This window comes from Acomys minous (assembly GCF_964271855.1).
Source record: "Acomys minous genome assembly, chromosome: 13".
NCBI classification, from domain to species: Eukaryota; Metazoa; Chordata; class Mammalia; order Rodentia; family Muridae; genus Acomys; species Acomys minous.
This window is the reverse complement of record NC_140495.1, coordinates 25426113-25452864: the sequence shown is the minus strand read 5'-3', so window position 1 is coordinate 25452864 and position 26752 is coordinate 25426113. Positions and strand designations below refer to the sequence as shown.

The 26752-nt window shown below is 45.5% G+C and overlaps 1 protein-coding gene across 2 annotated transcripts in view; it reads right to left on the bottom strand.

The window, feature by feature from the left end:
* The window catches only part of CLSTN2 (calsyntenin 2), a 591071-nt gene that overhangs the window by 45956 nt on the left and 518363 nt on the right, over positions 1-26752 (bottom strand). The gene's annotated exons all lie outside the window — the stretch shown is intronic.

Sequence of the window (26752 nt, the reverse complement as noted above, 5' to 3'; positions counted from 1 at the left end):
CACTTAAAATTAAATCTACAATGCATCACCAAACAGACCTTTAAAATCTTATTCTGAAAGGAGAGGAAGATGTTTTGGGGTCACCAGTTACTACCCCCAAAGACTCAACATATTTTTGACATACATCACACATTGAGGTTATCAAACACAACGAGAAGAAGAATACAAGTGGATCCAGTCACTGGCTGATGAGAGTTATCCTTCACTGTTTACAGGATTGGCTCCAGGAACCAATCTGAGTTTAAAATCTGCAGATGCTCAAGCTCCTTCTATAAAATGGCACTGCATCTGCATGTAACAGATGCATATCCTCCTGTGTACTTTAAATCAATGCCATTTTACTTATAATACCCGATGCAATGTAAACTCTTTAAGTAATTGTTCAGCTGTATTGCTTAGGGACTAGCAACAAGAAAAGAAGAAGTCTACTCATATTCAGTATGGGAGCGACTCTCCAGTTGGGTGGGTGCAAGGGTACAGAACCTTTGGGCACAGAGGGCAGACTGCATTGGACAATGGGCAGAAAGACTGTCTTGTACACATAACTACCGTCTACTTAGTTAGGTTTGCACATTTCTGATGGGCAGGTAGGAGCGACTGCTTACACCTTTGAATGACATTTCCTTTACTTCTTCAATATTACAAGAAAGCGAAATTGAAAGCATTTTTCTAAGTTTTGGGATAGACGGAGCTGCGCCAACAATAGTGCCACAATGAAAATAAAGCTAAAGATTAAGATACATGAGGAAAGAAGGAGGGATGATGAAAGAAGAAAACCGCAGAGCAGTTTGAAGTCAGAGCTAGCGAGGAGTTAGAGAAAAGGCGACTCAGAAAGAAGAACATGCAGGAACCCGGAGGAATCTGAGCCCCTAATCCCATTGCTTCTCTGTTACGATCAGAGAAGCCCGTGTAACCTGGTCCTTCTAATTCAAGGAAGAGAAATTCCAAGGCAGACAGACTTTCTAGCAGCACTCTGCCTTCCTCTACCCTGGTGCAACTGGGGAGGCAGAGAAAGGCCACAAATGTCACCTGTTGGGCTGTACTGTTAGGAACTGGGTTCTCTTAGACCTGTCCTGGGAACCAGATACTCTTAACACGTGTCCTTTTACAACCTGTGGTACCCAGGGGTCCTGTTCTTGCTCATGTTTAGAACCAGCATTAATGGACTGGTAGAAGGGTGGCTTGACAGTTGATTTTTGACTGTCATCCTCACTGGGTTGAGAAACACTTGGTGAATTGGTGAAGCCGACCTCTGGCATGTCTAGGAGGACCTTTCTAGGGATGACTGCCTCCATATGGCTCTGCCCTAATGAATGAATTAATCCCTTAATGGCTTCATAATATGACTGTATCACTAGAGGTGGTGAAAACTAGTGTTGTGGGTCCTAGTTGGAGGAAGGTGTTACTCGGAGGGTGTCCTTGGGACTGTACACCCTGGACCCTTCCTGTGTTCTTTCTGTGTCTCCTGGCAATTGGGGATGGCTCTGATCTGCCATTACCTCTCTCTTACGATGGGCTGACATCTCTGAAACAATGAGCAAATGTAGCTCTCTCCTCCTTTTAGGTGTTTGGTTACATTGATGCAACAGTAAACTGTAAGTGAGTAGTCACAGTCCCTGGCTCACACTGTACATGTATAACAAAAGCGTGGGAAGGGAAGCAGGAACCAGGGAAGGCAGCGGGATTAGAGCATGGTGCTCCCCTCCCTCTGTGCAGCCTCGGGCTGGGCTCTCTCCTTCTGTTCCTTCTCCTCTGCTCCCTCTGCACCCTGTGGGATCCTCTGAAGTGTCTCTCATCTGTACCATCCGCTCTCCGTCACCCCTGCCACAAATGGGTGGGGAGGCTGACGAGTTCTACATGAAGTGACCCCAAGGTGAGGGCATCAAAGAGCCCCCTTCCCTCCCGCACTGGATTAAATGTGCTGTTTCTCATGAATAGATAACACCAACAGGGATGCTAAATGATCTTTTTCCCTTTCATTTTGGAATAAGAATTTTCCCCTTAATGTTCTTTTTATATTGTCCCATCTCATGTCTCAGAAAATTACTCCTTTTGAAGTCTCTCAGTCTGATAAAGCCTGATGAATATTTTACGGACTTTAGTAGGCAAACAGGAAAAGTCCAGGCAGTTTACTCCAATGTCTTGTTGAATTCAGTGAGCGCCTTTGGCTCAGTTTACACTCGCTATCATATTGATGTCCTGGATCAGACCAGAATATCTGGATACTGAGATTCTGGGTTGAGATTACGACTGATCACTGTTCACAGGGGTAGTACACAGATGGACCAGAAGATAGAGTCTAAGGCTGTTGGAAGAGTGAGGAACCAAGGGGGGAGTTATCTGAATGAAGCACCCAACCCAGGAGATCTCAATGCACCTTGTGTTTGGAGTTGGTGCCAAGGATAGCCAGGCAGCAGAAGAAACCTAGAAAACCGTTTATGTCCTGAGGCTATTCCAAGAGGTATCTGGAAGCTTCTGGCTAGATCCAGGGAGATAGTGAAGTAGTCCTGGACACAAATCCTACCCTGTGGGAAGTAAGTCATCAGGGATAACCTGGCAGGTAGCACCCAAGGGCTTCCTGCTCTGGGTCTCATCACTACCCTCACCACATCAATCTCTTTGTGCACACGGCAGGTTGATTCCGTGTGCTTCAGCCAATCAAATCACAGGCTGTGATTGCTGACGACGAAGGAGGACGGTCCTCTGCTGTTACTTCTCAACGTCCAATATCTGAGGAAGAGTCAGAACCATTTTACAGCAGCACGGCCCTTCTCAACATTAAAGTTTGTTCTAGATGCATTCCCTACAGTCTTGCTGAATGGTGCTTCTTTGATAGACAGCTTCCACGGTGCCCCTCATAATACAGTGAGCCTGTGTTCTGAGCTGAGCCTCCTAATGGGGGTGAAGGGGGCTTTCCCACTCTTATTAGCATATCCAAGGCTCCCAGCAGCCTCAAATATGCCTCTAATATGTTTTCAACCTTGGACGTGGAAACATTTCTATTTACAGTGTTCGTATAAACATCCCGAGAAACAACAGCCATGAAAGCCCTGTTTGAATCACACTGTTTAACGATTTGAAGGTTTACATGTATCAGTTAATGTTGGCATTCAAATAATAACTTCACAAAGCCTTATTGTAAGTGGGAATGTGATGTGGATATGAATAGCCTATAATATACTTATCTATTCTTTCATTATCAGATTACTTTTACAACAGCGATTACAGATGACGCTATAATCAATTTCTTGGGCATAAATATTGTCTCCACTTCTGATTATATCCTTAGGAAAGATTCCTGAAAGGGGATTTAATGGCTCAAATATAGCTATTTTTATGATTCTTGATACATACACTGATTTTTTTTCCAGCTAAAATTATAACTCTTCATCTTGGATCCACAGAATGTGAGAAGGGTCATGTATTATATTAACGCCACATTAAGTTAAAAAAAAAAAAAAGAAATCAAACTCCTAGAAATTTGTGAAGGAACACATCTTGTTTCATTTTTGTAATGAGTCACAAAAGATGGTATAATTTATGTTTCCAATCAAAACAGAGGCTACTACCTGTGTGAGGAGCAGCCAGGGCTCAGAGAACGAGCAGAACTGTGCTCCTGAGCTCTTAATTGCCCATCCAAATGGTCTTTTAGTTCATACTAAGCTTATGGCTGCAGACTTGTCCCGACGAGCTATGTCAGTAGCTGAAGGAAATGCCTAATTAGAGTTTCATAAATGTGGATCTATGATCAGGAAGAGACCCACACTGACCCTTAGCTGGAACAGCGGGGACAAACTGTAATTGAAAAATGACGGAGCCAGGAGGCAGCAGACATAGAAGTATTGCTACATAGGTCAACCGAGACAGGGAAACTAGGCAAAGTGACCTTTCCTTAGGGGAGAGGTGAACTTTAATTCTTAGCCGCATGTGAATCACTTGAGAACCTACTGGCTGGACACCTGTCCCATGATGCTCTCCTGAATGGATGCCCAAGGCATGACCTAGACAAAGCTACCTCCTTCCCAGAACACCTGCAGATGTGATCCTATGTTAGGTGGCCATAGCTGCTCTTTGGACGGTAAGTGAAACAGAGGCCGGCGATCGAGAGACACGCTGAGAAAGGCCATGCCTCTGGAAGTTTCTCTTCACAGCTGCTGACAGCCTGATTCACATTCCACACCAAGGGCCAAGTTGCAAGTTCTGACTTAGTTTCTCCATTTAAAACAGGTATTTTTTTTTTAAAAAAAATGCAGCTAGCTGTTCAGTATGTGACACACCGAATGGCCACCTTCTGTGACAATTACGATGTCTATTGAGGTTGCAAGAGAGAGCAGAGCTTACGAAACAGATTTCTTACCTTCATGGGTTTCAACCTAATGGACAGGGAGAGAGACCGGGAAGGGGGCTAGTGAGGGAACCACACACAAAAATATTCCAATATAATGGGGAGCGAAAGAAGTGGTGAAACTCAGGCGTGGAGCACTTCAAGGTTGCAGAGAATAGAGAGATCTTTCCAGCTGGGAGGAAGTAGAATGTAGGGTGAATACCACAGGCCTGTTAAGCTTTCATTGGGCATAGAAGGTAAGAATAAATTTCAAGTAAATGAAGCAGAAACCTCTTATTCCTTTAATCGGTCTTTCTCCACCCCCCCCCCCCCACTGTTGGAAGCACCAGTGTGGCAGCACACAGAGCCTAATTCTTTCAGTCATTTCTGTAGAGACCTACAAAACACATAGGCTATTTTGTGAAAAGAACCCGGAAACCTAGCTGCTGCTTCCAGTCCAACTGAGGTATTGATAACAGGCTTCTAACAACCTGGGACTCACAGCCATCCTAGGTTTGTGAAAGGCGCCAGGTAAGCGCTCATTGCGCGCGTGTGCGCGCGTGTGTGCGTGTGATATATTAGGGAGATGGGAGGCAGCAGGCACGGATACAGATGCAAACTGGGGCAGGACAGAATGTGTTTGAGGGAGGTGGAGGACTGTGGACCTGAGTTGCCTTTATTCTGTAGGCAACTGGACATCTGGAGGCCTCTGAGTCGGGGAGGGGTGGCAGTCATAGCAACAATCAATCTTGGAACATGCTTTCCATTTGGAGGCAGATTTCCATATCCTTGTTTAGGCTACCCAATTCCCAGCTAAAGCAGGAGGATCAATTCTGCTTTAGGGATCGTTTGAAAAGATGACGGGCAGACCTGGACCGAGGGCCATCTACTTAAACTACTGCACCAACCAAGGACAATACATGCAGTAAGCATTGAACCCCTACTCAGGTCTAGCCAATGGACAGGACATTCTCCACAGTTATGTGCAGAGTGGGGATTGACTCTGACATGAACTCTGGTGCCCCATATTTGACCACTTCCCCTTGGTGGGGAGACCTGGTGGCACTCAGAGAAAGAATAAGCAGGCTACCAAGATGAGACCTGATAGGCTGTGACCATATGGTGGGGGAGGATGTCCCCTTCTGTCACAGACCTAAGGGAGGGAAATAGGGTGAAAGAGGGAGGGAGAGAGGAAAGAAAGGATAGGAGTGAAGGGATAACAATTGAGATGTAATCTGAATAAATTAATAAAAAATTAAAAATTATTAAAAAAAAAAAAGAGTGAAAGAAATGACAATGCGTCCTATGACAAAGAGCTTGTAAACTTATCGGGAGTTGGAGGCGACGCTCAGGCCACCCTGGGCTTCTGTGTTTAGCTTCCTGTCCTTTCATTTCACACAATAGCAGAGATGCTTGTGCATCACAGTCGATCACACCAGGACCCTGAGCAAAGAGACCTGACCGCTGGGCAGTGGGATCACACGTCAGCTTCCCCAGTGCCTGGAGCTTCTACAGGCACTTCAAGTGCGCTGTGTCCGAAACTGAGCTCAGTGGTGCTTCTCTCCCACGCCAGCCTAAGCACGCTGTCTGTGTCCTGTCTCATGTGATCTGTCATCTAAGCCACCGCAGGCGGCGGTGCTTTAGACGTCTCCTACTCTGCCCTCTGCGGTTCATTTACTGTCTTGCTCTGATGCTTCTTGTCCCCTTGTCCTCTCCCCCCTCTGTCACATCACTCAGTACCTCAAACATACTCAGCACCTGCCGTTCCTGTTAGAGAGGGCCAAGAGGTAGAGGGAGGGACCACAGACCGGGAAGGCAGCCCTGGTGGACACAGCAAGGTGGAGGGGATGCTTGAGCAATGGAGGGGTCTGTGGCAACGGAATGATATTAAAGTGGGTTGGTTAGAAGTGACCAGTGTGCCCTGGGGCTTGAGGGAGCCACAACAGGAGATGGACAAGGAGGCAAAATGAAAGAGCAGGAGAGAGTTCATGTAGACTGAGTCTGGGGTTCTGGGGTAACTGGTTGAAGAGCACGGCTTTAAAAAAAAACTATTAATTTGTTAGGCTTTCTGTTCTGAACTCAGGGAGAAGAATCCTTTCACCTCTTTGCTGATTCATCCGTTAAGTGAGGATGATGGTAACAGCATCACTCGTGGGTTGTTGTTTGGGTTTAGCGAAGGCGCCTGCAACGCTCAGCGCGCACTTCTAGTCTGTCTTCTTCCATCATGTACTGAGATGCTGGGCAAAATGCAACAGCAACAGTAAAACAAAGAAACAAGAATAAGATATCTGGAGAGAGAGAGAGAGAGCTCTTCAGACGTCAAACGCAAAGGACGTAGGTGAGAACTGAAGTTTAAGGCTGCTGAGGGCTGTACCCCACCCCATCAGCAGGAGTGTCAAAGAGCCTTGGAGAAAGGAATGGGCATTTAGGTCCTTGAGCTGCTGCAAAAAAGAGGACTTGAGCTGGGATGGTTGCATGTAGTTTGTATTGTGAGGGGGAGAGCTTGAAGCCTGGATCGCAGGGCAAATACTGCTGCTGACCTAGGCCTGAAGGGTGGAAGTCAGCCAAGCACTTCGTCTCCTAGGTTTGCTCTATGCACGGGCATCAGGTCCAGGTGCAGACAGCTGACACAGAATGGAAGCCCTGAGCTCAGGAACTGACTTAAAATGCATCTATAATGCCCTTAGGGCCCTCGGAAAGCCAAATTCAGATATAGTAAGTATAAGGGGGAATGAAAATAACAGTATCTGCAACCAAGATACGATTGTGTAGCATCTCCGCCCTGCCAAGGCAAGGGTACCTCTCTTGTGGCTAATCCATTTCCGATCTTCCCAGGAGGTCACCTACACTTCTGCCAGTGTGCTTCCTGTGGAGGTAACTGTGAACAGATCAGGTGCCACCCACTGGGACTTCTGTCAGAAAGCTGACTCAGGACCACCTGAGCTTGGGGACCGGAGATAGAATGGTGGCCTGTGTCCAAGTCGCAATCCCAGTAGGGCAAATTGCCAAAACAATCCTGAAAGCTGCCCTTACAACCTGTACTTGGAGCACATAAATCAAGAATTGCTCACTACGCAGGTCTACAGTTACTCTGTGTGGACAGAAAAGCACACTATTCCTTTCTTAGACACTAGTGGTTTGTGTCTGGCACCCCTGCACCCTGGAACCATAGTATGATGCTTTGCTGTGGTTATAAAGAAAGAAAATCCTAATGAGGGCCCCATGTGTCATCACTAAGGAAAATGTTCTTCTGTGTGGCCCTCTCAGGCGTTGGTTCCCAACTGAGAATCTATAAAATGTTGTCTTGCAGGATGCTGCACACAGATGCTCTTTGGAAAATGTCCCTTAATACAGCTCAACAGGTTGGTTCTTGTAGGACTCCTAAAGTAGGGGCCCTAGGCTCAGAGGCAACAGCATCCCTTGAAAACTTGCTAGGAATGCAGACTTCCCTGGGTCCCCAAGCCTAGTCCCCATTTGCACGAAACCAGGGTAAGTAAGACTTTGCAGGCTGTGCTCCACAGGCTGTTTCAGCAAGCCTGCAGGCAGCTCCAGAGCAGCTACTTTTGTTTTTTTTTTTTTTTTTTTTTTGGTTTTTTTTGAGACAAGGTTTCTCTGTGTAGCCTTGGCTGTCCTAGACTCGCTTTGTAGACCAGGCTGGCCTCGAACTCACAGCGATCCGCCTGCCTCTGCCTCCCGAGTGCTGGGATTAAAGGCGTGCGCCACCACGCCCGGCAGAGAGCAGCTACTTTTGAGAGCCTTGGCTCAGAGATGCAGTGCAGGTGGGCTAATGTCTGTCAGCTTGACTGCACTTAGGTGCTGTGCCTCTGGGGCCTGTCTGTGTAGATCTTTCTAGAGAGGTTTAGCTGAGGTAGGAAGACCCACTCTGAATAGGGGCAAAACCATCTGATGCTCGCAGGGTTCTGGTCCAAACTAAAGGGTGGAGCCCCAGCACGCGTCTTTCTCTGTTCCCTGACCACAGATGCATTGTGATCGGATACCTCAGGTCCCAGCCTCCACAGTGAGAGACACCAGCACACCTTCCTGCTGTGATGGGCTGAACTCTTAAACCAAGAGCTAGAATAAAACCTTGCCTCCTTAAGTTGCTCTTGTCTGAAATTTTTTTTCACAGCAACGAAAAAGTAAGAAACACAATTTTAGAACCCTACTTGCTTTATTTCTTACTAGGCATTTGTAATAAAAATTCCCAGAAGATTGTTGCAAAATTCATTCAATTTTCCCAACACATGTTTACTGTATTTTCCCCTATGTCTCATATGGTCCTGGGGATGTGCCAGGAAATGATGTGCCATTTTCCCCTCCTCCCCATCATCAGAAGCTGGCCTTACGTGTTCTTCCTGCCGCTTTTCTGGAACTCTAGGATGATTACCTCTATTACTCCCAATGTCTGTCCTTGGCAGTGAAACTTTCTCTTTCAGACTTGGCTTCTAGCATGAGCCACTGACTTCCTCCAGGATGTTTCCTCATGAATTTCCTGAGCCAGGTGACATCTGTCAGGGCCCTGGGGCACAGATTCAAAGCCGCAGGGGCCTTGCATGTTGGAGGTTGTAAGCGTAAATGTACCAAGCACTTTCCATATTTTACCTGGTCAGGGAGCATATGCTTTAAATTTGCGATTTAGGAAAAGGACACTTTCTCTATGGCTGTTCTGATTCTAAGCAGGATCAACTGCACAGGGTCAACATAGTTTGTGTCTCCATATAGGATGAGTGCTGAAAGGGAGTCATGGTAGGATCCTATGGAGTACGGAGCATGGAGTCTTCTTCCTCCCCCAGCCTGCAGATTTTCCAGTCCCACCACATGCTAGAAGACTGAACAATTAGCACTGACTAGTTCTGCTTGTCCAAGCAGAGGGGTGAAAAGGCCCAGCAGGCACAGAGACCTCTACACAATGGACCAAATCCTTGGTAGGTATAGGGGCTTACACATTAGATCTAGAAGATGGGCTGATGGGTTTATCTGGGAGTCTGGCAGCTCTACATCCCTATTGAAATCCAGAGGCTATGATCAAGTCAGCTCAGAAATGGGGCATACAGCTTACTGAATGCCAGTTTCTGTAGGTCTAAGCTGAATAGAGCACTGTAGGGAGTGAGTGGAGTCCTGAGTGAATGTGTGCTGTTGACATGAGCATAACCACGTTGAGGACTCGAATGCCCCAGACCATAGAAGTCAAGTCACCATTGTGTCTGCGAGAAACCCTTTGGATGAGGTTCAAGGTGTGGCAGGGGTCCATACAAGGGAGTCTATATGAAGAACTCCACTCACAGCCTTGCACAACTTATTTGTTCTGGCAGGGGCTCTCTGGTGGACCTAGGTATGGAGTCTGGAACATGACATTGAAAGAAAGGAGGAGGGTAAATGGGCTAACAGGGCGCTAGCATTGATGGCAGAGGGACAGGGAGCAAGTGGTAGGAAGGGGTTTGTATCATAGGAGCAGGAGGCCTGGGAGGACCTGGGAATCACAGCTGTTTCCCTCTCCTAACCTTACCAGCATCAGCACTAACTGGGGTCCACCCCATCCTTTTCTGCTTTCTGCTCATCCTCATTGCTGTGGGGATTCCCTTTCTGACCCAAGAGAGGGCAGAAGTACAGTCTACATCGAAGGTGAAGACCTAGATCTCTCAGGGACAGAGGCCACGGCATTCTTTCCCAACCTTGTGAGCTCCGGAGAACCCTTGCTGTACCTTCGATTATAACATGGAGCCAAGAACAGAAGCCGCTGCCTCACGGAGTTATGATAAACACAACCTCCTACATATACCGCCTTCCCTTGCCTGTGCTGATGAAGGGCAGAGTCACCATGGCTGCTCACTTCTACCCCCAGTCACGGGTCTACCCACATCGTTCTGGCATGAGCTCTCTGCTGCCAAGAAGCCCCAGCCGCTGCTCTTCTCTGCACTATATGGACCACTTCCACTGCACCAGCCTGTGTCAACAAACCCTGCTGTTCTCCTCCCTGTTCCACATCCATGGCACACATGGGCATTTACATATTTTTATAGCCATATCTAAATAATATAATCTATTAGTCACTCCAACATGTAATCGATGTTAAAAATTACTTTTACACTTTTTTTCCTACTAAATCTTTCTAACTCAGGGTATATTTTATTCTCTTGGTACATCTTAATTTAAACTAGCCACAGCTGAAGAGCTGGAAAGTCACCGGTGTCCTATTGGTTAGCCCTTCCATATACCCTGAGGTCCACGAGGACAAGAGCCATGTCCATTCCATATCTCTGTGGACTCCTGTGGCATCTTGGGTGTCACCCAGGTATTAGGTGGGTTCTCTGTAAGTACTGACTGCACAGAGGGAGGGAGAGGTGATGGGTGCATAGATGAGAGTGTGCCCATGTCCTGTCAAGCCCCTGTGTCCCTCATAAGGGTCTTACTCTGTTACTGAGCACATGGCACTTAAGAAACAAAAGCAACAAATCTGCTTGTGGTCTTTCCAAAAAGAAGCTTGTGTGGGGGCTTAGGACCCCAGGGATTCAAGGCAGCCTCTTGAAGAGGGAAATGCAAAGAAATGTGGAGTGAGGATTCATCTGTGTAGACAGAGGGTCTGCACAGGAGAGTCCTGTGAGGAGGAAGGATGGAGCAGGAGGTTGACAATATCTCCAATATGTCCCTCAGCTTCTTGGGGACTTGACAGTGGAAGCAAAGGACCGGAAGAAGAGATAAAAAGGAGAATACTCTGTTATAAACATGTTTCTTTCCATCCTTAATTTCTCCCTTTGTTCCTTCTTGCTCAGATAAAAATCAGAGTTCTCACAAGTAGCATTCCTTCCCTGGAGGGAGGACGGTGTCTGTGGGAATCTACAGAAGAGCAAGTGGAGAGCTCTCAGAGAAAATTTCAGTCTTTCTGTGGCCCGCAGGTTGCCAGCGACCTTCTCAGTGTAACACGGCTGGGTCATATTGGTCATGGTGGGGGTGGACTCCAGGACCCCTCTCTCTTGTATTCGGGCCTGGCTTTTAAAAGGTATTTCTTGGCAACGAGAATAAGTCTGTAAGCTGTCAGATGGGAACCCCATCACATTAAAGAATCAGGAAGCTCACTCATGGATTTTATATGAGTGTTCTTTTTATTTCCTCAGATGATGGGATGAGATGAGCGCTGTTCCCAAGCCTGACTAATACATGGCTCAGGCCGAGCCCTTGTGCTTCTATCTAACTATCCCTAGGCCTAGGTCTGGAAGCTTCTTGCCTCCATACAATCTAATCTTCTGCAAGCCTGGATCTTGAGGGCTTCAGTTTCCAGCCTCTGTCTGCTAACGTAGAATGTTTTCAGCTTCTGAGACTTACTGTTGAATGAGCTCACCCTTTCTAGTTCTTCCCGAACTCCAGTTGGCTGTTTCAACTCAAGTGTTCTGGCTTAAAACTCCTCTCCAAGCTGACTGATTCAAACTGGTCTCTCTCGCTTCTCACTGAACTGTTCTGCTTAGAAAAATGGCCCCTGAACTCTACTAGTTGAACTGCACAAACTCAGCTACACTCAACTGAAGTGCACTGAACTATACTCCCAAGCTCTGCCACACTGTGCCCATGAACTCCCTTGTGCTCTCTCTCTCTCTCTCTCTCTCTCTCTCTCTCTCTCTCCCTTAGTTTTAAACAGATTCTCTTTTCTGTCAGTTCCTGTGAGAGTTGGGGATATGCTATCTTCGACTCATTTTGTCAAATCTTTCTCTGATTCATCACTTTGTCTGCCCCTCAGTTAGAAGTCATTATTTGGAACTAAAGGTGTATACTAAATTCCAGCCAGCAGGATTAAAGGTGTGTACTAAGGGGGTGTCTGTATTCTAGCTGGAACAATCAGACCTAGGTCTTTGGATGTGATCCCTTGTCACAGTAGCCATGTTGCTGGGTTAAACTACAATTTGAAAAAAATTAATTTTTCATTCTGCTACTCTGAGTATTGAAGTTGGCTCTCTATTAATATAGTCTGTCTGTAAGTGATAAAGGGTGGAATCGTTGGAAGTTAAAAAGAAAAAAATCTCTGTGGATGTCTTTAGAGAAACATAATTGTAATTTTGCTGACATATTTTCATATCTCAGTCTGCTGGAAGAAAAAAAATCGCCTGAATAATTCAAAGAGTAAATTCTGTACCCAGAACAAGCAGAATGATCTAGAATTGAAATGTTTAAGTGTTTTCACTTTTAAAGACATGGTACCTGTTGGCAGAGAGCACGTTCTGCATGTCAGAGCTCACTGGGGGGATTCCTCAGCTGGTGGCTTTGTGACCTGGCCAGTCCCGGGGGGTATGCACTTGTTTATGTGGGGAGCTTGAGAGAACAGAGCACTTGCACAAAGGCTCTGCACGTTTCCAGCACAGAGCGCTTCCTGCACTGGCTATGCTCTGGTGGGGCTCAGGGCTGTCAGCAGGCTATGCTGCGATCATCACATCAACCCTCTAGACAAGCAGCGCCATGCAGTGCCACCCACTGCATCACCTACCCCCTTGGAGAGATTGACATATATTTCACAACTGCTTTTCCAATGAATGCTTGCCAACAAGTTGTCTCTGCTTGGCATCCCACAGCAAAGAAATTGGGTATTTACTCCAAAAAACAAATTAGGCTATTAACTTTGGGGGAATCTGTAGGGCTCTTTGGGGAACCGTTGCAGTTTAAAATCCATGAGAACATCTAAAATCTTGAGCTTAGGCTCCTTACAGCATTATGCATTTTTACCAAGTGGAGTTTTCACACCTGGGTTTTGAGCTCTTAAAGAGCTCTGAAAAACTAGTAAAAAAAAAAAAATCCAGCCATCTCCCCACCTAAGTAAAAAACAAAACAAAATAGAAAGTAAACAAATTGCAGCAGGCACAGACCCAGCTTTCTGGCTCTGGAGAGGTAAGATGGTCCATTCACTTCTGTGCTCTGCCTCCCATGGACCGCTCAGCATAGACTCCTTGAGTGCTCATTACAGGCAAAGTACGGACCAATTCCAAGCTTCAGTCTGGTTGATGTCAAGACGTGCAGAAGTAAATATGCCTCCACTTCCACAGAAGTAGGTGGCTCATTTATCCTGGCTTGCAGCTGAGACACACTGTTCAGGACCATTGAGTGTGAGTGTGTGTATGATCGTGTGATCATGTGTGTTGTGTTGTTTGTTTGTGTGTGTGTGTGTGTGTGTGTGTGTGTGTGTGTGTGTGTGCCCCCTTATGACTCCCATGTGCAGGGCTTTTGGTAGAGAAGCCCAAGGAGATGAACTATTCAAACCCATCACCCACCATGACAGAAAAAGCAAAGTGAACTCCATACACTAATAATGATAATCTGTTCTATATGCTTAGTGGATTCTCTTTTTATATATAAGGAGGACCCCATATTAAATGACTATAGTAATAAGGTCACTCATTAAATGATTTGAAAACTGTATTAATCCATGTGTTCACTCATTGATTATAGGGCTAAGTATGCTTGGAGCCTCCATACAGAGGAAGATGATAGGGCCAAGGACTCCAGCCCTAATCAGTTTCTAGGCTTCCTCTCTAGTCATCTGGCATAACTGAGGCGAATGTTCAGACTTATGACTACTTCAGACAGTTTTGGTTCTTAAACCAGAGATGCTCAGTGATGCTATGGATTTAGCTGGAAGGTGCTGGAAAAAAAGGGACGGGAGGTGCAAGTGTGTAGGCTCTCCCAGGCCCTTGTTGGGTGTGGGCTACCTTTTCTATAGCTTTTTCTTGTGTGTTCCAATACAGCCAACAACTCTTGGGGAATGAATTACTATGTTCTCTGTTTTACAGATAAACTAAAGGTCATAGAAGTTAAATGACTTATTCAAGGCCGCACGGTGAGTTTGAGCTTCCTGCCTTGCTGGACTCCTTTGCAGCGATAATTGTGGGTCGTGAACCAGAGACACCACCATTCAGGAGCAGAGTAGGGCATGTGCCACCTGAGAGCTTTATTAGGGATACAACTCAGCTCAGACTCTGACCTTCTGAATCAATCTTCCCACCTACCAGACTTTGGGTGCTTTGTAGGCACTCTGTTTGAGGACCTCTGCTCTTGGATCGGTGGTTCATGCCTTCAAAACAATCAAAAAACCCCAACCCCTTCCTGGGTATGAATTTGGAATGTTTGTGTAAGGTTCTTGCAGTTTGTGGGGAATTAGACACTGGCTCTGGGACAGGAGAAACAGCCACCGTTTTACTTAAGCCCTAGTTTCTTGGGTATCCTCCTCCATCAGGGCTTTGTAAATTTGCTAGAGGACTGTCACTGAGTTTTCTTCCTTATGTGGTGACAACAGGAGCCAGCATTTCCCAAAGAGTAGCAGGGCGACTGGGCATCTCCTGTAATAGTCCCTGACTCCAGCTGCACTCTCAGCCTGAGCTGTGGAATGAGTGGCAAACACTGCATTAACGCAAGCCATCCCCCACATGGGCGAGCATGAGAGAGGACAGGAGGCAGGCTGAACATGGCGAGAGATGAAATGACCAGAGCTGGGGTGCCCTGGGTGCACAAGTGTGAAAGTGAAGGCTGCATCATCTACCATCTAGTGTTGGGGTTCTTCCCTTTACTGGGGACCCAGAGCAAGAGCAGCAAGATTGCTACTCAATTATTATAATGACTGCCCCCGCCCTGGGACCCATTCATTTAGATGTTATTTATGTATTTACATTCACTTCATTCCTCATCAGATTTAACATTAATCTGTGTTAATAATAGATCCTTAATAACCATCATTAATGGCAACAGAACTAATCGTTTCTCCATTAGTGAAGAACGCTTTATTATTTCCAAAGTGTTCCACAATACTACCCCTTTTTCCTCCCCAATCCCCCCAGGAGGATGAGTGAGTGAGTGTTGCATGTATTCTACGATGCCAAAAAAACCAAAAATGTTCATAGTTCAACGATTCCATCAGAAGCATCTTGGGGGAGGGGGGAGCTGCAGCCAGAGCCCAGCTTTCCTGAATCCTAATGCTGTTTTTTTTTTCTTGGCTGACTTTGCAAAGTGATGTAGTAGCAGACATGGAAATCAAACCGGCAGCAACAACCGAGGATCATCACAGGCAAGGCACAGAAGAGAGCACCCCCTTTATTGACCTAAGAGCCCTTCTCTTCATCCTGATGATCATTGTTTTAGGGTCATGACTCGAGTGATTTTAGGGTCACTTGAATGATTTTCTTTGACTCAGTGGCAGGATTATTCTATTGATTTGGGAAGTTTTTCTCTCACAAGCAGATATTCTGAGTGTATTTCTTCAGTGGTCATATAGCTGTGTATATTGTATCTATCACTCGTTTCCTTGGTTACCAGCTATATTTTGAGTCCACAGTAACCAGCAAAGCTCCTGTTTGGACCAGCTCTGTTCAGTTAGATGTAATGCCTGGACTAGGCCTTGTGTGTGGCTAAGGAGACATTTGGGTAAGCATCCCCTGATGCTCACTGACTCTAAGTCCTTGTGTTAAGATTTGGGGGACTAGTCGGCATGAGCTTCTCTGATCTCCCACAAAGCACCTCAACTTCCAACCTTGGCTGCCCCTCAGTGAGAACCTTTGATTCTAGAGGGTTTGTGTCAATGAAAGACACGCAGAGAAATATTAAGTCTCATCCCATTTTCCACTTCCCACACGAAGGGTGACTCTGTCAGTGACTCTGCCTGGCATGAAGATCAGCTTCCACCATCCTCAACTGCTCTCCAAACATCCGGTGCCATGGTTGGAACCAGCTGGGTCCTTGTTGCTTAGGTTACAGTTCTCAGCCCAGAAAAGTGAAAAAAAAAAAAAAAGAAAGAAAGAAAGAAAGAAAACCCAATTCCAATACATCCTCCCATGCCCTTGGCTGACCATCCAATTACGAGGTCCAATTAAAGTAATTGCACACCAGGGATCTTGAAGACATTAGGAAATTAAAGGCCACCTCACCGCGGAGTTGCAGAAAGGTATATTGCTTTTGCTGCTGTCAGGAGGTGGGGCTGTGAATCATACAGTTGAAAAAGCAAACCTGGATGCCAGGGAATCAGGAGTGAAGGAAGCTGCGGAAGACAGCAGACCCTGTTAGAGCTCTGTGTTGGGCTGATGGGGGTGACACGTGTTATCTGAGTCAGGTGTGTGTTTGTGTGTGTGTGTGTGCTCATGCTTGCTTGTGTGTGCACATGCTTTTGTTGCTAGTTGGTTGGTTTGTTTTTTAGCAAATCCCCATAGGCACATAAATCAGGTTTCTTCATTCAATGATCTAGCTGAGTCCCAGCTGGCGAGCACTGAGTTACATACAGATGAAGCAAAGTAAACCAGGTAATTCAGCTATACTAAATAGTTTTTGTTTTGACATAACCATTGTTAATTATTTAGGCTACTGTGAAAAATTCCTTCTATACTGGTATTACGGGTTCCAAAGACTTGCTGTCTTTGTACAATCTTGAGGTTGTTTTTGTTTTTGACAAATGTTAACCAAGGATATGTACTCAGAAGAAAAAGGTTGTACCTGGCCTGAGATTGTGAGCTCCAGGCTTCCTTGCTTTGAGCCAGTGGTAGTGAACATCGGTTTTCAAGTGCCCACTTTCACCACTCCTGGTAGCACTCAGGGAGGGAAGACAGGAAAGAGGCCTTGGTGGTGCGGTTCTTATTGGGGAGACCAGAGGAGCAATGAGAAAAGAATTGTTGCATTTATTTATATCTTGACCCACCTGAAATATATTTAATGTGCCTTGTGATAATACCAAAACAAGATTTTTTTTTAAAGTTGGGAAATAGAAGCTGTGAAAAGAAAATGTAGATTGGAAAATCTTGTTCTCTGAGACCCCTCAGGTGTTGGTACCAACTGGGGCAATAAAGGTTTGGGACGTGACTGCTTCTCAATGCCATCTGTCTTTATGGTCACCAGCTGCCAGGAGTGGGCATCTCAGAACCTTGCATCAAGATAGGACTGACTCCCTGTTGGCTCGGGCATGGTGGGACTTGTAGCCATGTCGTGTACGGTGTGTAATAGGCCTGGCCTTCCCTTTCTGCCCTCACATAAGACCTGAGAGTTAATTATTGCTACTTACAGTTTCATAGGACACCAATCTCATCTGAATGCAGCTCCATAGCACCCTTTGCCTCTCCCCTCATGCCTTGCCTCGCTCTATACACTTCCAGCTCACCTTCCCATATTTGGTCTCCGCAGTGCTAAGCAAAAGCTCCTCAAGTTCTACTTTAGGCCTCACTTTAAGAGGACCTGGGGCCGGGCACAGTGGCGCATACTTGCAAACCCAGCACTCAGGAGGCAAAGCAGGCAGATCTCTGTGAGTTCGAGGCCAACCTGCGCTACAAAGTGAGTCCAGGACAGCCAAGGCTACACAGGAGTCCCACAAGGAGACCATCAAGGCTGGTGGATCTGGACAAACTACACAAACTGATGCACCAACCAAGGACAATGCATACAGTAAGCCTAGACCCATGATCAGATCTAGCCAAAGGATAACTCATTCTCCATGGTTGTGGGGAGAATGGAGACTGCTCTGACATGAACTCTGGTGCCCCCAATTTGATCACTTCCCCTTGGCGGGGAGGCCTGGTGGCACAGAGAAAAAGAGGAAGCATACTATTCAGGACAAGACCTGATAGGCTGTGGTATTATGGTGGGGGAGGAGAGCCCCTTGTGTCAGAGATCTATGGGAGGGGAATAGGGTGAAAATGGGAGGGAGGGTTGGAAAGGGAAGATACAAGTAGGGGTATAGAATTGGGATGTAATCTGAATAAATTATAATAAAAATAAATAAAAATTTAAAAAAAAAGAAAGACTGAAAAATGGGGAGAAAAGGCTTAGGACAAGACAGAGCTATGGAGAGTCTTCTGAGGCAGTGTACATGGCTTTAGTCCTAAATGTATATTGAAAGTCTTGACACAAGTTCACAGAGGGAACACATGATCTTATGGAAACTTTCTAGCAGCCAGTACAAAGAACAAACCTGATGTGCCACACAGCTTAGGCCCCGGGAAAGAAACAGATACCTACTGTTAAAAACTAAGGCAGCCTTCTCTTCTGTGGAGTTGAGACAGAAATCTGTCTGCGGGTCATACAAAGGGGGCCCCCTATGATGTTTAAACCCTTGTTTTCAACACTCTGGTCCATCTACAGAGTTTTGTGAACGGGCTTTCCTAATGTTCTTCAACGTGATGTGAAGGTTAGGACTGAGGCATACCCTCTAAAGAGGTGGAGTTTTAGAGACCAGTTAAGAGTTATGTGGCTAAAGACAAGCCATTTCAATTCTCTGGCCTCAAGTCCCCTGATGTGACATCTGTGGTGATTCTTTTTTTTTTTACCCATTGCTATAATGGTTAAAAGGCTCTGATGGAGGGGACCTTACCAGTTGCTCCCTTGGTCCCCGTCTACCCTCTCTGCGTTACCTGATCATTACTACTGCTACCCAGACCCTGATCTGATAGAGTAGGGCTTCTGCCAAGTATTCCTCTGTCCCCACAGAACCCAGCTTCCTGTCTGGGGTAAAGCAGGCATGGCTCACAGTATTATAATGAAGAAGCAGACTCGCTCTCAGCTGCATGACTAACCCTGCGGTTCTTAAAACAGCACGACTGAGATTGCAAACACCCCTGTACTGCATGCAAATGATTCTCCGCCATCCTAAATAATAACATAGATTTAATTAAAAACACTTCTAAAACATCCTCTCAAAGTCTAGTCCCAATTCTCTGTTCCTTTTCTAATTCTCATTTTAGTGACTTGAATGTGATTTTCGCTGAAACCTCTGAATGGCAAATCAAATTTTCATCCCCAAGTGTGTGAGATAAAGCCATGTGAGAGAATGGAATAATTAAAGGTCAAAGAGGTAAACGTGGGCTCGGAGGTCAGGAGAAAACAAGAGAAAGGCAGTGCTGTTCACACATTTCCTTTGGCTGATTAAACCAAAGGTCTTGGTTATATATTAGAACCTTGTTTTCCTGAAATACTAATCTATGCCTTAAGTTTTTTTTTTTTTTAAAAAAAATCTCTATGGCTGATGTTAATATTTCAAACTTCTGGAGGAGAATGTCCTTGGTAGAGATAGATAGCTAAAGTTTCTTAGACTCTTTATGGACTATTCCTTATAAGGTGGGAGGCTCTATCTTTCTTGGGGAGAGGGTCCTTTAACTACAGACTCCTCAGCCTTTCCCATCTGTGTTTGCTTCTATCCAGGGCACCTGTCAGTTGATCCGCCTCCCCAGCCATTCAGCACACTCACAGGGAGTGTGAATGAAACGTTACAGTAAGCGCCTCACTGCTACCGGCCAGTAAATCAGGAAGACGTTGTCTCACAGAGAGACAACGCAAACTCAGAGAAACAGATGCAAAGCGAAACCCATCGTTGTCCCTATTGATACTCAACCCAACCAAATTTTCTCCACCGAAGTGCAAAATAGCCAAGGCTCCCAGTGGCGGAGGTAAGTGGCAGTGCTTGCCTGAGATGAGGAGGTCATTTTAGATTTGTGCTTGCTTAGTGACACTTTGGAAGAGTGGTCCTTCTCAAGGATGAGAACGGCGACTCATCTACCTCTTCTCAGAGCCCTACCGAACAGGTTCTTACTCATCCAACCCTGTCTATTTCTTAAATATCATTCTTGTCTATGCATAGGTTTCTCCTAAGCAGATGACTGAGCTGGACCTGATAGGGCCATTGTGGGTATCGCCCCAGAGTTTTCCAGAGTGGCTACATCAGCTGCTTCCCCCACAAGCAATATTCAAAGTTTCTGTTTGCTCTGCATCTCTGCCAGATACCTGTATTGTTCCATTTTTAAAATTTATTTTTGGAAATCTTGGTAGAGGTAAGGTGGCTCGTTACGGACTTTAAATTGACATTCCCCCCCCCCAGACATTTAATAAAGTTGAACACCTTTGGCTGTGTGTTCTGACCATTTGGATAACATTCCTTATATAATTAGTCATTTGGGTCTTTTGGCGGCTACTGGTGGGAAACTCTGTCTGCTTTATTTATTGTGTTTTTAGACTCCCAACGAACAATGCCTGTTAGTATGTAGACACTGGTAAGAAAGACTTCTTAAGCAAATGAGTGAACCCATATGCCTCCTCTGCTCTCATTTTCTTAACATTTTTTTCTCTAAATTAACTCACTTAAACTGACAAAATAATTTTATATCATCTCATAGCTGTGAAATCATGTTGTAATGTGTAAGTTACACGTTTTCTTATACTCATTAAAATAAATGGGTGGCTATTAAAATTTTTTAAAAGTCCATTCATGTATTGCTAATCCCTCTCTCTCTTAATGTCAGTGGTGATGTATTAATATGTCCCAAATTAAATGACTTGTTTCCCTTACTCATTTAAGTGTTCCTGGCATGCTGGCTCTGATGAGCCCTTCTGTAAGCAAGCCCAAGGCAAGCATGGCCTGACGATTCATGAAACACATCCTGAAAGGAAGCAGTGTTACCAGCTCAGGCCATTTGACTGAGAAGGTCACTGGGGCCAGGCAGCACAGTGCACACAGGGCTGGAGGGGTAGCATGGAAGATGAACACACAGAAACATGGGAAGGCAGATTGCACTCGACTTAGGTTGTGATACACAAACTTCGTTTCAAGATATTAAGTGAGCAATTGCCCTTTGCTCTGACAGATAGAAAGGTTTAAGTCTATTAGGGACAGGTGACTTGCAGGGGTTAAGATGGTGCAAAGTCGTATTAAATGAACAGCCTTTTCATGTCCTGCCTCTCCTTGGGTAGGCTTTGTGAGATGAAATGCAGAAATGCTGCAGCCCAGAGTCATAAGAGGTAATGAGGATTCTTGCTGGCTTGGCCATTAACACGAATGCTCCCTGGCTCCACAAGAGCCTGTATAGGGCATCACAGCTGGGCAGAGTAGGCCGTGTGACCTTTGTGAGGTGTGAGGTGTGTAGTCCCTCCCAGGTCAGGTAGCAGATGATGGTGTCAGTGCCCAGCTGCGCTATCGCTCGGTGAACAGACTGCCCATTACCGAAAGGTGGTAAGTCACAGTGACTGTTGAGAAGGTAGCTCTCATGGGGGTACCACATCCCAACCTGGATGTGGGCATCCTGCAGCAAAGGATGAGAGCCTTGCCTGTGGCTCAGCCTCACTTGTCTGAGGTAAGTGGGCTACCCCCATGTAGTCAGCAGATGAGCCCACAGCAGCAGCGTCTCTTTACTGCTGCAGCTGGGGAGAAGTGACACACAGCCTCAGGACCCTTATGCTCAGCTGTGACTTAGTAGCAAGGGGTTCTTTCTCCATGAGATGTGACAGCCCCTTCCTATCTGCAGTGAGGAAATGTGTGGAGATGCAGTGATGGGTGCAGAGTGCAGATGATTGATGGGACATCCTTTTAGAGGACAGGCTGTCATGCTTCCAGTGTAGAGCTGAGCAGTTGGCAGATGCAATGCTTGGGGAAAGACTTAAACACTCCATCTCTTTACACTAAACAAGAGCCAGAGCTCATGTAAACTACAAAGAAGACCTCAGGGCAAGGACTGAGAGGCTCAACTCGTTGAGGCTAATCGAGAGTGCCAGGGGGGCTTCAGCCAGACTGGCAGAGACCCTCCCTGCTGGGCACATAGGGAAGGGTCATCACCATCCCCTTACTGCAGGAGCCCCCAGTCAGAAAGTTACACTTGGTACCGTGTCATACAAACTTCTGCTCAACAGGTGGAGAAACTGAGGCGCCCAGCACTCAGGCCATGCACCCAGCCGTGTCATGAAATCAGGTTCTAGAACATAAGTGCTTCACCGAGCCAGGTGGCCATTCACAACCACGTACATTTGAGGAGGATAACCTCCTGCTTCTCAGCAACCCTGAATGCTAGACTCCCCCAGCAGGGCAGATCTGATCCAGCCAGAATTCTCATCTGATCTGGGGGCAAAGCGAGGTTAATAATAATAATAATGTTAATGTTAAAACAGTGACCATCTCTATTTAGAGGCTGTCCAGCATGAGTCAGATGGATGGATATATGGATAATGGTGCCTGGCAGGGTGAGTGGGGACAGTGAGGTGAAGGTCACCTCTGAAGGCCATCTCTATGAAACCGCTGGTCAGCCTGCATTATGCTCTTCAGAGCCCAAACAGGGTCAGTTGCCCCCTGTATCCTTAGATAGGCCAGCTTGTAGCACGTGTTTCAAACCTGTCAGGTCCTGCCCTCACGTGCAGTTCCTAGCGCAGGTGAGGTGACCCTTGCCAGCTAATTTTCTGCTCTTCCCTCCATTATAGCCCCAATCACGGCACTGTTAATTCTTTTTCTCTCCTACTCAACTCCTAGCTTCAGGAACAAGGTTGAGCTTCATCCATGCCCATAGGACAAAGACCTGCACACAGTGTCCCTCAGTGCATACTGTTTCCTCCATTTAAGCTAATTCTTGCTGGCACAAGGATTTCAACCCACACATCATTTAATCGAGTAGTAGACGGTGGGCTTACACATAGCTACAACTACACCAGCAGCTGGCACCCTCCCAGCTACCCAGAGGCCCCTTCCCTGAACACCTCTCCACACTTAACCATTCTCCCCTCCCCCAAAGAAACCCACTTCCTTGGCATCCACAGCCTTTGTTTCTCTAGTTTTAGCCTTTATCTCTGTTATCTGTTTAACATATTTGACCATTAAAAAACTTGTTATGATTCCAAAATCCTTTGAAATCTAAAGATTCCTCCTCATTATTTTCCCAACACTTACCTGCAAAAGAGTCCTGAGCATGTGAAAAACAGAATTTTTGAGTTTGGATCTTGTTATTTGCACACACACACACACACGTGTAGTTTAAAATGTTCCTTTCTCCCCCTCTTTCCTGTAATTAGGCAACAGGATCCAAGTACACTCTGGTCATCATTGGCACTAAACTCAGAACTAACTATCTTCATTTGAATTTCTTTTTTGGTAGAACTTATATTTATAGACCACATCTATATACAGAGAAAAAGAACGTTGTTTTTCTAGGAAGCACCATATAGTCTGTTCTCACTAGAGTGGTATTTCATATGTCATATGTGTAAGCTGCAGACCAACAGGCTTCATGAACTCATCAGGAAGACACCCTGTCATCCACCTGGTATCTATTACTCACCAATCCTCTCTCTCTCTCTCTCTCTCTCTCTCTCTCTCTCTGTCTATTTGTCTATCTATCATCTATCTGTCTGTCATCTGTCTATTATCTATCCATGCATCCATCCATCTATCCATCCATCCACACATACATACATACATCTCACCAGTGAGAAAACATGGTCACAGAGATGAAATGACTCACCCTAGGCCACAATGGTTATCTGGGGGCAGAAATGAGTTGATCTGAGATGTCTTAATGATTATGTCTCTAAAATACAGTTTTTAAAAAGTTGATCTTGCTCAGGACTTATGAGCGAATGACTGAATAAGTATGTGCCTCAATGGGCAGTGTGTAAACACAATATAGTTTTGCATTTGGCTCACACTTCCTTAAGGGTTTCCAGTATGGTATAGTCTTTTTTTTTCTAGACATGGAAAAGGCATATTTTTAGTATTCTAGAATAAACCTAAAGGCGTATTTTCACTGGTGGCTTATGAGACTCATTTTATTCATAAGCGTACAGATAGAAAAGCACTGTGGCTGGTTATCAGAGGATTCTCCAAGCAATTGAAGTCCCAAATCACATTTATGTTCCAACTGTGGGCTCACTTTTTTGAGTCTAGATAATAGATATGAGTTTATCTTAGCTCTGTGTTCAAATAGCTATAACTTCATTGCCCCCCAGTATTTATGACAGTAATAAAACCTTTGACAAGGTGGCAGTTCATGGGAATCTGAGTAGTGTTTTTTTTTTCTTTAAGGGAAGGACAGAGACTAATGGGATGGTCTCAGTTTCCAAGACAACCTAAAGAGGGATATGAGCTGCTTAACATCCAATAGTCCCTGCAAAGCCAAGGAGGCAGAGGCTGGAATCTCCCGGGAAAGGAGGAAGTCTGGCATACATGGTACAAGGAGTCAAATACAGAGATGCTCCTAACACTCTCCTCTGCCTCTGTCTTTGGATACTGGAGTCAGGAGAGAATCAGAAGAAGTGCCACTTCGTTCTCACTAATGGAGAGGTATAGAGGCCAGATGCGACTTCAATCTTTAACTTACACTAGCAAGAGGAAATTACTAGAGAGCCTCCACTGGGCTGTCCCAGAAAGCAGTGTGGAGAGTAAGAATGGCCCAAACACCTGAAGGGAACAGATGGGGACTCAAAGAAATTCCCAAACAAATGTGTCAAACTGCTGAGGCTTTGTGGGCACTCTTAGCTCTTCCCGTAGTTTCCCCCTTTCATGTGTCAATTTATATTTGGAGCCTCCATGCTTGTAGACCTTATCACTGATTGACACCCGTGACCTGCACACACTGTTTGAGTCATTCTGGGTATCGAGGAATAAATGATTCCTAGCCCATCCTTGGCAGTGCTGTAGCCCTCTTAGAGCATTAGCAGGGCTCCAAGTTCAGACAATGCCAGTGCTACTGCCTGCAGCCCCAAGAGCAACGTACTCTGCCCCTCTCGGGCACTCTCCATATCCCTCACATGCACCTCATTAGTGTTCCTGCTTATTCTCTCAAATCCAACCCTCGGGGTCTTCTGTCTAGGTGCTCTTGAATTCTGTTTCATGGTAACTAAGCAACTCTGTATTCTTAAGTAGTATGTTTGATGTGCCGTCCAGGGTTTGAGGGTGTTGTCTGGAAAGTCCAAGTTTGACTTCTGCCTTCTTAATAGTGGCCCACACCCACGGTCAGTGACTTTCAACTGAGAGCCGGTTGGCCTTTCTGTCTATTGGCTTTAAGAAATATATAATCTTCCGAGCTTGGAAGTTTTTGTCTGCCTAGTCCTTTCATCTTTCCGTGTCTAACCCCAAGCAGGCTTTCTTTAGTATGCATATTTATCATATCACAGCATACTCACGATTAACGTTACAATACCTCATAGAAAATGTGAGAGCCTGGGATCGTTATGACTTATTTAACACTTCTGTTCAGCATGCCTTCCCACATAGCTCACCGCCATCAGCACTAACAGCTAAGTACTTAGAGAAGCTGAGCCGGAAGACTTAGTACACACACACACACACACACACACACACACACACACACACACACACACACACAGAGCCACCATTTCCGGAGCGTTTCCTTCCTTCCCTCCCAATGGTCAATACTCTTTGAGCATCAGTTCCTTTTTACTCCAAGGATTTTCCCAGCATTCCTTTTGCCTTTTACTATTCAAAACTCTCTGTAGTTAATTACTCTTGTTCCTCTCTATTGCTTGTTTTTGCTCATATGACACGTTTCCCCCCCTGAGTGTCTTCAAGATTTCCTCTTTATTTCTGGTATTCAACAGGTTGTAGACAATGTGACTCGGTTGCTTACTTCGTATTGTAAAGCCCGAAGCTTGCTGATCTCCTCCCACCTTTAAAATGCTTTCAACAAGTTTGAAACAATTTGCACCATTACTTCCTGGCGTACTTCTTTGTGCCACTTGGTTTTTTTTGTTTTGTTTTGTTTTGTTTGGTTGGTTGGTTTTTCAAAACAGGGTTTCTCCATGTTAGCCTTGGCTGTCCTAGACTCACTTTGTAGACCAGGCTGGCCTTGAACCAACAGCGATCAGCCTGCATCTGCCTCCTGAGTGCTGGGATTAAAGGTGTGCACTGCCACGCCTAACTTTGCGTCATTTGTAAAACCACCCATTTAATTAAGACATCATATTTCCCACCTAGGCGTTCTAAATTTACTTGTAGCTGATATTTCCCCCTTTGTCTGTTTAATTCACTGACTGTGACAATCTCTACTTTCAGATGTTACCCTGGATCTTCATTTGCAACTTGTGGTTACTTCATGTATCTCACAATTTTTGTTTCACTGAAGCCTGGGGTTGATGCTTTGGCTTCTGTTGTCATTCTGGGAGATTGCTGACTTTAGTTAAAGGACTGGATGGTCCCCTGACCCTTGCGGAGGTTTGGCTTTCTGTTTTATGGAGGATTGTTTGCTTGCTGCTTTTGTTTATCTTTAGTTCTAGGCCAGCCCTTTAAACCCTAATACATGTTCATTAATCTCCAAGAGGGTCTCTTCTGGCATTCTACTAGAAAATTCTAGATGTTTCCTCAGCCTTTCTAGGAAGAAGGACACAGAGGCTGTGGTATCTCTGCTGGTTTTCTTATTCCCTGGTGCTGCTGTTTCCCAGGTTCTTGTGGTCTCCCCTATGTACACAGTTCACAGGGTGGTTGACAATTTGAAGGCTCCCTATCGTCTCTGGTGTTTGCCCTTTCAGTGTCTAACAACCCTGGCATTTCTCAATGCCTTAGAACTTCAAGCTTAGTGTGGCCTTTGCTGCTCCTCTTTTTCTGCCTCCACCCCTCTCTTTTCCAGTTTTTCAATTATTAATAATATATAATAGCTCTATTGAAGTATGATTATACTTCCTCATAGTCACTCACTGTAAGCATATAAGTCAATGGTTTTAAAT